General features: G+C 42.6%; 1 protein-coding gene across 2 annotated transcripts in view; it reads left to right on the forward strand.

The window, feature by feature from the left end:
* kcnh2b (potassium voltage-gated channel, subfamily H (eag-related), member 2b) overlaps positions 1-12,228 on the forward strand; it is a 326,635-nt gene that overhangs the window by 149,004 nt on the left and 165,403 nt on the right. The gene's annotated exons all lie outside the window — the stretch shown is intronic.

A 12,228-nucleotide genomic window follows, 5' to 3' on the forward strand; every position in this document is an offset into this window, starting at 1 on the left:
TACATGATATGTTACACACTGTCCAGATTCAAGGGATGGGGAAATGGTAACCTTATCCACTTGGACTTCAATATCCTCAGGAAGGATAATTTGCATAAATTCCAAGTTCAAATTGGCTTGGATGTGTGTGAGTGTGCAAAAGGACAGCCTGTAGTAACACTATATTTGGATAGTCCATCTGTTGATGCTTTACAGACTATCAGTAGCATTTCAACTTTCTACTAGCCCTAACCTTAAGCCTTATCCTAACGCCAAACTTAACCCTTATTCTAAACCTAACCCTAACCGTAACCTTAGCAAGCAGTTGCTTATCAACAGATAGTTTGTTTGACCATCGTTAGAGCATCTGCAAATGGACTATCCGGAATATACAATTAAAGTGTGACCCAGCCTACTCCTTTGATTAAATGGACCAAGTTGGTGTCTTTCCTGCGCTCTCTAATTGATGCAATGTAGAAAAGCGACTGGTTTCCTGTTAACAGTCTAAAACTTTCCTTTTTAAAAGTTCTCTCTTTAAAGACCACACTCATTAATGATCCATTTCTTCAGTGCAATATTATAATGGCTTTACGTGGCAATTTGCCCTAAAAGTGATTGATTATCAATTAGCCAAAAGCCTGAATCCCAATAAGTAATGTTGTCCCAAAAGTACACAAATGGACAATACGTCTTAATACAAAACTAGCAGAGAGCACTCAGGCCAACCTCAGTCATATTCATTCAAAGGAGCGCTCTCCATTTTTTTCTCCCAGAGATGTCAAACGATCCATACTTGACATTTACAGTGCCATCAGATATTCAGGGAGCATGGTGCCACGAACCACTGAGACGGCATTGTAATCCGCACAGATAACCTTTGTAATATCTGGCTAAATAAAATGGGTGGAGGCATTCAGGGCCTGTGTGGGCTTATCTAGTCTACCCTGTCACAATCCAAGCACGTGTGCATCATGTGTTAGCACATAATGTACACTCATACACTACGGTTGCATTATAGGCCTGGTCTTCCAATTGACAAACACTGTACAGGCCTCATGCTCATACTTCATTGTAATGGGCTTTTACCTATAACATCTGAAAGCTAAAACCATTGATGTTTTCAGTGAACGTCCACAAATAATCAATGTTAGCCACACAGTGAGTGGCTCTAAGCCAACGTCTCCCAAACTAGGGGTTGCGGTCTCGCCTGATTTGAAAATGGGGTTATGAGAGAAACTCTGAATTTCTTTTAAAATAATTGCACTTGGTACGTAGAACCGAGGTTACATCAGTAGCCTCCAGTAGCCGCTAGATGCGGTTGTAATAAACAGAGTGGTTTCTGTTGTCTTCCTACAAATCTAGCTATTGAACCATTTAGGCTACAAAATATTATAATCCCATCACTGACAGATAAGACTATCAAGAACACGCATATGTCTCCTTCTACAATGCCCACAAGCTGAGCAGGACAGAGTGGACACTGTCAAAGGTACTGTCAGACTGATTTGTAATAGACTTTCACTGTCAATAGCCCCAATTAAAAAAGTCAACATTGGCCGTTGATTACATTACCTTTTTTTTTACATGGTGGGGTCGCAAAAATGGGGTCAGGGGCCCAAAAACCCGTGCTCAGTCATATATCTGCGTTTGAATGGATAGAGGAGGAGACATTGAAGGATATGTCCCACTACAGTACACAGAGGACCACTGGCTGTTTGTCTGTCTGTCTCTGTCAGTGTGTCTATCTGTACAGGAGAATAGTGCATCATAGATCACTGTAGCTAAGTGCTGGTGGCTGAAACCCAATAATACCAGAACCTCTCATGGCTTTCGAGTGCCAGTGTGTGTGTGTGATATGACCACGGAGACTACTGACAGTTTCCTGTTTAGAAACTCAATACACAGCTTTTTTCCCAAGACTTCCAGTTAATTGTGTTCTCTGTCAGTCCAGTTTCCTCTTAAACCCAACATACGCAGACTCACTCACTGATGTGATTTGTATTCTTGTATCGTCCACTAAGTGAGCGGTTAGTTAAAAGCGAGGTCTGAGCATACCGGTATAATGGCTTTAATCATCAGGTATTTAATCATCCTGAGCAAAAAAAGCCTGTCACATTTACCCACTCCCCAAGGCATTGATCGGCCCATACTCTACATACTAATCAGGTATGGGAGGGTGGGTGTGGGATGGATGTATTGTGGACATAATTGTAACAGACAGGTGGTGAGAAAGGGACTGCAGCCAGGCATGCAGTAAACACTCATTAACACATGTTATCATTGATCAGCGCCGGGGCAGGCGGAGCGCCGGGACACCTATCCCCCCCACACAGCTGGGACTCTGTCCGACGTGTCAGAGGAGCAGGCCTGCCAGATGTGTGAGATGATTCACTACGAGACACATAGGTCCTCCCCATTTTGATGCTGGGGAAAAAGGGTGTTAGCATGTAAAAATAACATAACTTTATGACTGACAACTCTTAGTTTCTACTTTGTGGGATGTCTATATGAAGGCAGTGGTAATCAATGCAGGTTTTAAATTCATGTCTATATGCGATGCAGTGTTTTTACACTTGACTTTTTACACTTCACTTCAGGCTTCTTTTCATTCAAAATGTTCAAATCGCTAGTCAGGAGAGTCTATATCTTCCCCATCTTCTAGTGATCTATTGGATAGGACAGGTGCCTGTCAGTCACAAAGCGAGCGATGACAGGGAACACTGTTGGTTTGTCAGTCTGCTGTCTGCCACACCTCTCTGTTTTATGTTTCTTCTCCCATGTAATGTAAGTGGTAACGATGGGTTGAAATCCAATTAATTATTGCACATTCATTTTATTTTATTTTGTGTTTTAACTTTCATATAGTCAGCCAGGAAGTCGGGGCACATAGGCTATTTACTGTGCTTTGATTGACAAATGATCAGCAAGTGTTCACTAGTTTATAAAAGGTTTCGAACTGACTGAATAAAGTCAATCTGTTATAGCCTATTCCATAAATCATACAACAATATGTTGTATGTCCATGGTATCACATCGGGACAAGTTAACCAAAGATCTTATTTGTATTTTCCTAGAATTCGAAGCCCACGTCAAGACTTGGCAGTGACCGCTAAAGGGATTCATCAATGTAGCCTAGTGATGGGTTGTTCGCGAACCAAAGCCTCTGTTTGAACAGATCTTTTAGGTGAATGTTGAGAACCGAATCTCCTTGGTGATAGCCATTCATTTGTCTCCCTAATGTGCATACTGGTAGGCTACTAGTGCTTTTTGGTGATTTATCTGCAGATAAATTTTGAAAACATTCGATGAAGATGTTGAATCCTCACTGCAAGAACAATTGGTAGTGGAGAGAGAGCCTCATTCTGGTTCAAAATATATCAAATAAAAACAGATTGAAAGTTATAAAAGCTATGATACTATTAAATATATTGATATAGGCCAGTTGATTTGATGACTGTCAAATTGAGTAGTCAACTGCTGCTTTCTGTGTATCATTCTTTAATCACCTGTTTCATTCTTTAATCATACCGGTAAGTCTACTCACGGGTGCCTGACTTGGTATAAAAGTGGGGGCGCACAATCTGGCGGTGGTCTGGGGGTCCTCCCCCTGAAAATGTTTGCATTTTTAAAACTATTTTTCTTCAATTCTATATTGTTTCTCAACATAGAATCCTTGTTTACTTGATAGAACACAACTTTATTTCTTAGGTTTTTGCCACAATAAACTAAATTGAAAGAGTTAACTTGCTGTTGTTTTTTGCCACAATAAATGTATTAAAAAAGTAGACTAGGCTCGTTTTTCTGACTAGATTACTAATCTACCGCCTTCCTTCAAAGTCTCATCCACATTGATTGAAGGGTCTGAATCCCTACCACCTCTGTGACTAAAACATCCTGCCCCTTCCTCTGACAATCCCAAACTGCAGTGATTGATTGACAGGCCAAACTGTTTATGGGACAATTCACCCAAATTACAAAATGGCATTAGTTTCCTTACCATTACAACCGGCTGTGATTGGGAGTCCCATGGGGTGGCACACAATTGGCCCAGCGTTGTTCGGGTTTGGCCGGTGTAGGCCGTCATTGTAAATAAGAATTTGTTCTTAAGTGACTTGCCTAGTTAAATAAAGGTTACATCGATACACACCCTTAAAGCCGATTGATGGTCAATCCGGATCCTGCAGTGGCCGTACAGCATTTACAGCGATGCGGCCTTCGCAGAAGTCAGAGCGGTCATACTTCTTGCACTTCAGGGAGCCGAGCAGAGTGGAGTGTGTCATATGCATCCAATAAATAGTTCTGCACCACTTAAAACCACTCGTAGTGATTCAGGGCTAATCTCTGTAGCCAGCCAGCTAATTACGAGCAACTGGCTAAGTGAAAAGACAAGACCTTACCTCTTCTGAGACGTTAGAGTCAGTTTCACGGTACTTGACATAGGAGCTCAGCCAATATATAGTATGAAGTAAAAAGGTGGCACCATTTTCCCACCTGCATCTCCACTTCAACTTTTTTATTTTTTATTTAAATTTACTAGCTTGTCCCGCAACTGCCTCCACTTCTTGTGGCAAGCTTCTTCGTCCATAGATGCAGTAAAGAGGTCAATGGAACTTTACCAAAACAATAGAAGTGCCATGGAAACACTTGGGGGAAAGATGCGGTGGAGGAAAGATCCCGAATCTCCTCATTTCCCCTCAGCAACATGATCCTACATTTAGGATACTGTTTATATGTGTATTTCACCCTATGTTGAGGTAAAAATCGGAGTTTGATGTTTGTATGGATGTCAACCCCGTCATCAATCGACTGCATTACGGTTCAAAAAAAGCTTTGACCTCCACCACTGATTTCTGCATCCTATCTATTCTTCCAGCTTATACGAACAGGAGTTAGCATTTAGCAGTCACTTCCTCTAAACCTGAAAAGGGACCATTTCTAAATGTTATGCAGCGATAACAGCCAAATATATTTGGATTTGACAAATTTCCACTTAGATTTGTTGAATATGCACCAATCCAGCGTCCTTCTATATCCCACAGTATGCATTCCATTGACCTCTTTTCCGCATCCCTCCGATCTCTTTTTCTTCTTCATTTTTGTGTCTTTGAAATCTTTACATGAGGTATCTCTGCACCAGATTTTGTCAATGTTCGTTGTGAAGGAAGTTGTTTAATGCTAAAAAAGGTTATCTTACTTAGAAAATAGTCCTGATCATACAGGCCTGGGCCTAGACTAAACCCCCTGGCTGGCTACGTTTTATATAGGAACCCCTGGCTGGCTACGTTTTATATAGGAACCCCTGGCTGGCTACGTTTTATATAGGACCCCATGGCTGGCTACGTTTTATATAGGACCCCATGGCTGGCTACGTTTTATATAGGAACCCCTGGCTGGCTACGTTTTATATAGGACCCCATGGCTGGCTACGTTTTATATAGGACCCCATGGCTGGCTACATTTTATATAGGACCCCATGGCTGGCTACGTTTTATATAGGACCCCATGGCTGGCTATGTTTTATATAGGACCCCATGGCTGGCTACGTTTTATATAGGACCCCATGGCTGGCTACGTTTTATATAGGACCCCATGGCTGGCTACGTTTTATATAGGACCCCATGGCTGGCTACGTTTTATATAGAACCCCATGGTTGGCTACGTTTTATATTGGACCCCCTGGCTGGCTACATTTTATATAGGACCCCCTGGCTGGCTACGTTTTATATAGGACCCCCTGGCTGGCTACATTTTATATAGGACCCCCTGGCTGGCTACGTTTTATATAGGACCCCATGGTTGGCTACGTTTTATATCGGACCCCCTGGCTGGCTACATTTTATATAGGACCCCCTGGCTGGCTACGTTTTATATAGGACCCCCTGGCTGGCTACGTTTTATATACGGCTGGCTTCCCCATGTACTTTGGGAAAACACGGGTGAAATATGTAATGCAACTGTGCGCTGTCAAAAAGGCACTCGTTGTGGGCTAATATCAAATTGTGGCCACCCGAAGAGACAATAGTAATCTTCCTTTCAAATCCTGCGTCAAAGTCTTTGTCATCCCTTGCGTCACCACCACAATTGACTTATTAAACCGTGTTTACGCACCCTGGCATGTAGCCAAACACTTAAAGCTGCTGTCACGAACGACCAGCTACATATGTTGCAAGGCTCCATGTTTCTGTCAGAGGATTGGCGGGCAGATGAAATTAATTAATTATCTGGGTGAAGATGTCACAATTAAATCTATGGGATGTTCATGGGAGTGCACTTTGAGCATTGAAGACCTTAGTATTGATCTGACAGCGTGTCCATCCAGATCACCCCTTCATACGATAGAGCGATAGAGTCAGTGGTGAGGAGTGACCCTGGTGACTCGAACCAGATATCTGGCAGCGAATGAAACAAATGAATGAAACGATAAGGAAGATCTGTCGCACTTGCTAAAATGACTCAAGTAGACAGCTTCCTCTTTCTCTATTGTCCTGGGCCAGTTCACGTTTACCTACGCACGGGCCACTGTACTGTCAAAGCTCAAGGTGACTCTGGAGCAGTTGTTGGTGTGCGGGCGACTGTGTGACCCAGAGAGTGAGTGATGCCCATGTGCATCTGTCAGCAAGGCTAATGGAGGCTGCCACACTTGGCCACCCGCAGACTGACAGGTGCCAGACAGTGCCCACGTCAGCCTCCCAGGACAGCACCAGGGAAGCCAGCTCGCTTTACCTCGCTGAAGGATGTCACCAAGAGAGCCCCAGTGCTGAGCCCGGTATCTTCTATTATAATGCACTGTGACTCAGTGACTCACTGAAGAGAGGTCAACTACTGCTTGAAAGCGTCAATCACCTGTGAATCTGCAGGCTGCCATAAGCCGACTTGTACAGTACTTTGTTGACAAAGCCTTTATGTACAGCAATAACTTCTTCAGCAGCGCGTGGGAGTGAGTGTGTTTGATGTCTTGATTTGCGAGGAGAACATCTTAAGATCTTGATAATCAGACGGTTGCTGGTAAGAATAGCACTTGAGGTTCTCAAAAGCGAGTTAAGAGTCTGTTGTCTCCACCGTGATTACATAATACAGCGTGACTCACCTCTATGAAAAGTCACATGGACTTGACTAAATTGCTTGTCACAAATTTCTCGAGTCCTAGGTGGCCATTTCAAAACCGTATTAGTCTCTATTTTGAGAGCATTTTAAAACCTTTATATGTCCCTGTACAACCATACTTCAAGAAGGTTTCCAGGTTTCCACAGACTGCACTAACAGCCTGACTCACCAGGATGGAAAGTCACAACTATTTGACAAAATTGTTTGTCACAACCAGACCCCTGATTCTTCCAATCCAGGGTGGCACATTTGGATTGTTTCCACCTCCCTCCCAGTTTATGAGAAGCGGCGGAGGGGAGGATTTGCGTCTCTCTGAGATGTCACTGCATCTGGCCCTTCGTATCGGGTTCTCCTGAGAGACAGGTTGCTGACAGAATGGAACCATGGTGAGCTCATGTCTGTTTTAATTTAGTTTTAGCACGGTGGCCACCGGCTTGGCCTGGGCCCGGCCGGTCCACTCTCCTCTACTCTCCTCTCCTCTCCTCAGACAGCTCCATGTCCACGGCTACTGTGATTGAGAGGCCTGTGGTAATGGGTAACGGGACACCGGGTCAAGAATTGAGATGCTCCGAGTAAGCCACTTACGGAAAAACCACATGATTTCACTCTGCGCCTGGCACCGACAATCATACCACACTCAAAGTCACTTAGGTCAGTAGTTTTGGCCATTCTAACTTTCAAACCGAACAGTAACTGGATGCTTTCTGCCAGCTTTATAAAGCAAGCCACGGCCACGTGACTCACTGTCTGTAGGAGTGATCCATTTTCTTGTACCTTATAAACTGGCCGGTCTGGGTAATGTGCTGGCTTGAGCTCATAAGCATATTTGGGGGCATGGTTTAAAATATGTTTTATTTGTGCCAACTGTCAGTGGAAATGTTGAACTAGTTTAAGTGGTTTATCATTATGTTGTTGAAGGTTGAATACTTCTTTTGACACTGTCAGTTCTGCAATCTCAAGCAAGAGCTGTACTGTTAAGAGGTTACTGTGTATTGTGCGGTAGCTTAATTACAGCTGGTTCACAGAAGTGTAAATAGCTGAACGTCGGTTATTGTACATTTCACAGTAACTTACTGTAGCTAATCTATCACACCCACTGACCTGATGGTGTGGCAGGGAAGTGAGTATTACAATAACATGGTGACTAGCAATAAATTAAATATTGCATGGCTCTGTGGTATCACATACACTTATGTCAGCCTTAACTAAGGCTGGAGAACTGACAGTGTATAAGCTTAGTATTTATGAACAGAATACAGCAGAGCACATTAACTGGGATGACATTCTCTCTCATGGGAGACCAAAAAGATCTAGCTGAAAGCCACGCCTGTAATATTCTGATAGGCTGCATCTGCTACAGTATGCTGCCAATTAGCAAGTTATGTTGCATGTTGTCAACAGAAGAGTTGGTGAAGGCACAATGGGTTTCTGGCATGTATTGCTACTGGCAGCCAGTTTCCTGTAAGTTATTGTGAATTTTACAATAACTTACTGTCAAATGGTTTCCAGTCAAGAAAAGTCAAATTCACAGCAACTTCTAGCAACGAGTTGCCATTAAATTACTGGAAAGTTAACAATAAGCTCTTTACGTGCAGCTCATTAGTCAAAGGAGGTGATCAACTTGCATCAGCATAACCTTAAACTTAAACTGCTACAATACTTCCACTGATTGTTGGCACAAATACACATATAATTGATCACCCCCCAAATATGCTAATGAGCCTCACTTGTACATTGCCCCCAACTATCAAAGCCCAGTGATGATCGTACATTATATTCAAAATATTTGGTGAAATAATGTCCCATTATACCTACAAGGAACCAAAAAATACCAATGCGAGTTCATATATGTACCTGTGAAGTGTACCTTTTTTATACCCCTGGGTAGCTTTTAGCACAGTGCAAGTCTGTAGCCATATCTCTTTTATACTCACAGACCTGGTGGGGTAGCAGGACATGTAGCAGGACATTTCAAGTTGCTAGCGAGCAAGAGGTTTTAAGTTCAAATCCCAGTTTAAGGCTGAGTCTTGTGGTCACATTACAAAATAATACTTTTTTTTTTTTTTTACACTAATTGAAATCAGAATACAGCTAAAAATAACTTCAAGTTGGCAATATATGTATAGCCAATCTCCATTCTGTCCACAGACATGGTAGAGCAGCAGGAACTTCAGCTACCTAGCAACCAAGAGGTTGTGAGTTAAAATCCCAAGTATGGTTCAGTCCTAAGTAATCCAGAGGACTATGACCAAACTTTCCTGAAACATCCCCCTGCAGGGGACCATGCCTAACACTAATGCCATCTTAAATTCTCACAGATGAAATAGATGAGAGTTCCACACTGGAGCTAACAGACCTTTTGCTGCTGACAATAACAAGTTGGTAATGAAGCCACACTCTGGGATATGTTATTTAACAAAACCGTGATTTACCGGCTGTGGCAGAGGGCCAGGAAGAGATGGGACTAGTTCTCCAAGTCTCAGGACTCCCTGTCCCCTTCTCCTGCCCAGTATAAAACACCTCTTGTCTGGGATGGCCATCCCCTGTTCATCACCCATCCAGATGAATAAGCTTTTATCGATCCCCTTCGTGGAGAGCTACATGATTCCACCGCCATTGAACCTCATAGTAAGTGATGGGAGTGAAATCAGGTTATGGTAATGGAAGATGAATTAACACATTAAGAGTTCCATCAGAGGCTCAAGTGAGGGAGACCGCGTGTAGCAAAGTGCTGGTCCCTCGGCCATAGGAAACAGAGAAAGCTGCTATGGGAGGGGGGACATGCAGGAGTCAAAATGGGGCACAGGGAGTGTTTCTTAGAATCCTTACACCATACAAAGAGATAGTAATTGCCCAAGTCAAATTGCGCCTTTACGTCTAGGGATATAAAGGTCTTGCTAGCCTCCAGAATTAGTATTAGCATTCTAATAGCTTCTTTCTAATTGCTTTGTTCAAATATCAACCCATCTGCCCCTTTCCCCTCTTTGTTTGACAACACTAACCTCAGCCTTTAGTGACGACTAGCCTCACTGTAAAGCCAGAGTATCCTTTCATATTGCAGTTTAGCACGTTTAGCATGTTTCCTTTCATCAAAGCCCAGGAACACTATGGCAACAGCCTCGTTAGGGCTAACGAGCTAATATAACTCACCCTCAATGAGAGCGGAGGAGGGCATGGACCTTCAGGACCACGTGGTGGGATGGGGGGGTTGGATTGAATCGACTCAGCAGCCCTGAGCCCGTAGACCAGACCCAATATAGACAAGAAGACGGTATTAATGGGACAATTCCATAATTTTTTTCCTTTAATTGCTATTTTGGCCAATCACATCAGATCTTTTCACATCTGATTTTCTTCCTGAGCTGATCTGATTGGTTAAAAGGCCCATTAATGAAAAAAAGATCAGAATTGGGCTGCCAGTCTAAACGCAGCCAGTGTAGCTCAAATAGAGTAAATTAACTCGTGTAGCTGAGCAGGCTGCAGCATTAGCACCTACTTTAGCTAACTGCGTCTGACTGTTACCATGGCTGTGGATCCGTGATACCGTCTGCGCTTTCCATGTCACATTGTGTCTTGTCTGGGCAGATCTCTGTATACTGTGCATCAACTGACAGACTCATATATAAGCAGTGCCTAAGACTGCTGAGCTAGATTCTACCTGCGTTGTCTGATGTTTGTGTTTCACTGTCATCAACAAATCATAAACATGACACAGTGTCCATGTTGTACTGTGTCGTGTCTTTGGCTATGCCGGATTAAGTGATATGACATGCTATTCTATAAAATAATTTCTCTGTAATTAATATTACGTGATTGAGCTAATCATTGTTAATGTAATTAACTAGAGAGTCGGGGCACCACGAAATAATATTTATAGAGCTGTTATCTTCCGAATAAACTCTTAAAGACCTAGTAATATTTTACATCAATAGCAGTCAATATTAATCGTCATCTTAATTCAGTCTCATCTGAAAGTTGTAAATTCTTGGTTATCTGCACGAACCCTGGCTAACAAGTTGAATCAGCAATACAAAATTGGGTTCAATTATAAATTTACTAAATACCTAAATAATCACACAGAATTACACATACACATAATGAAATCCTAACTTGATTAGAAGTTACGTCATAAAGGAAAACGTCCCTTGCGGGCGGAACAGATACGACAGCTGGTTATGACAGCGAAGCTGTGCTATCGTAAATACAGAATCTTATGCATTCTAAATTACCGCCCATTTGGAAAAGGAAAATGTAATAAATATTTACTCTGAGCTGCGCTTCGGTAGGTTGGTGGTAGATGGATGGACGTGTTGCCCAACTGAGTCCTTTGTCCTTTGAAGAGTGTCTCTGCTGGTAAATTGGATACGTTGTAGTAATGTCGTTGTGTGGTAGACGTGATACTCTGTCTGTTCCTTCCTAACCTGTGTTTGCAGCTGCTGTTGCTAACTCAACGGCTAGGAGGTATCACTTCTGTAGTGAATAAGAGTTCAAAGTTCATACCATTTGCAACCAAAGCTCACTCTGATGTTGGCTTCGTTCTGTAGTTATTATCTGAACCATTCTGACATCGGACCGTCGTCCTCACATCCTCAGGAACAGGAGGTTATATTGTCGTCAAGGCTTTATATAGGAAGGGAGAGGAGGGCGTGTTTGAAAAGTTTTATAGCCCATGTCCCTTCACAGGGGCGGGCCACTGATTGAGCAGAGCCCTACCTTATGAAAACCCAAATCTTACATTTTAGAAGCTAAAATCACATTTCATCCCATCACGAATAATTTCATATTCAAACATTTAAATTTAACAACAATTCCATGTGAATCCGATAACTACAATGTGCAGACTTTCCACTGTAGAGTTTATGTCATCTTATCATTGATGAGAATGTCTCAGATGACAACCGAACTGACATCATGTTCATTAAGTACCACCGCATATGTTCAATTGGTCGGATTACCAGAATATAGTTAATTTCCTCCCACCTTCTGATGTTCCCAGAATCTCCATGTTAACCAAAGGGGTTTGCAAATGTAACCTCCAGTAGGGTAGAGAGAGGAAAAAGGGGGAAAGATGTATTTATGACTGTCATAAACCTATACCCGGGCCAATGTCATGACAACTGTATCTAGACAATATGGGTGTTTATG

Source organism: Oncorhynchus kisutch, linkage group LG11 (genome assembly GCF_002021735.2).
Source record: "Oncorhynchus kisutch isolate 150728-3 linkage group LG11, Okis_V2, whole genome shotgun sequence".
Taxonomy (NCBI): Eukaryota; Metazoa; Chordata; class Actinopteri; order Salmoniformes; family Salmonidae; genus Oncorhynchus; species Oncorhynchus kisutch.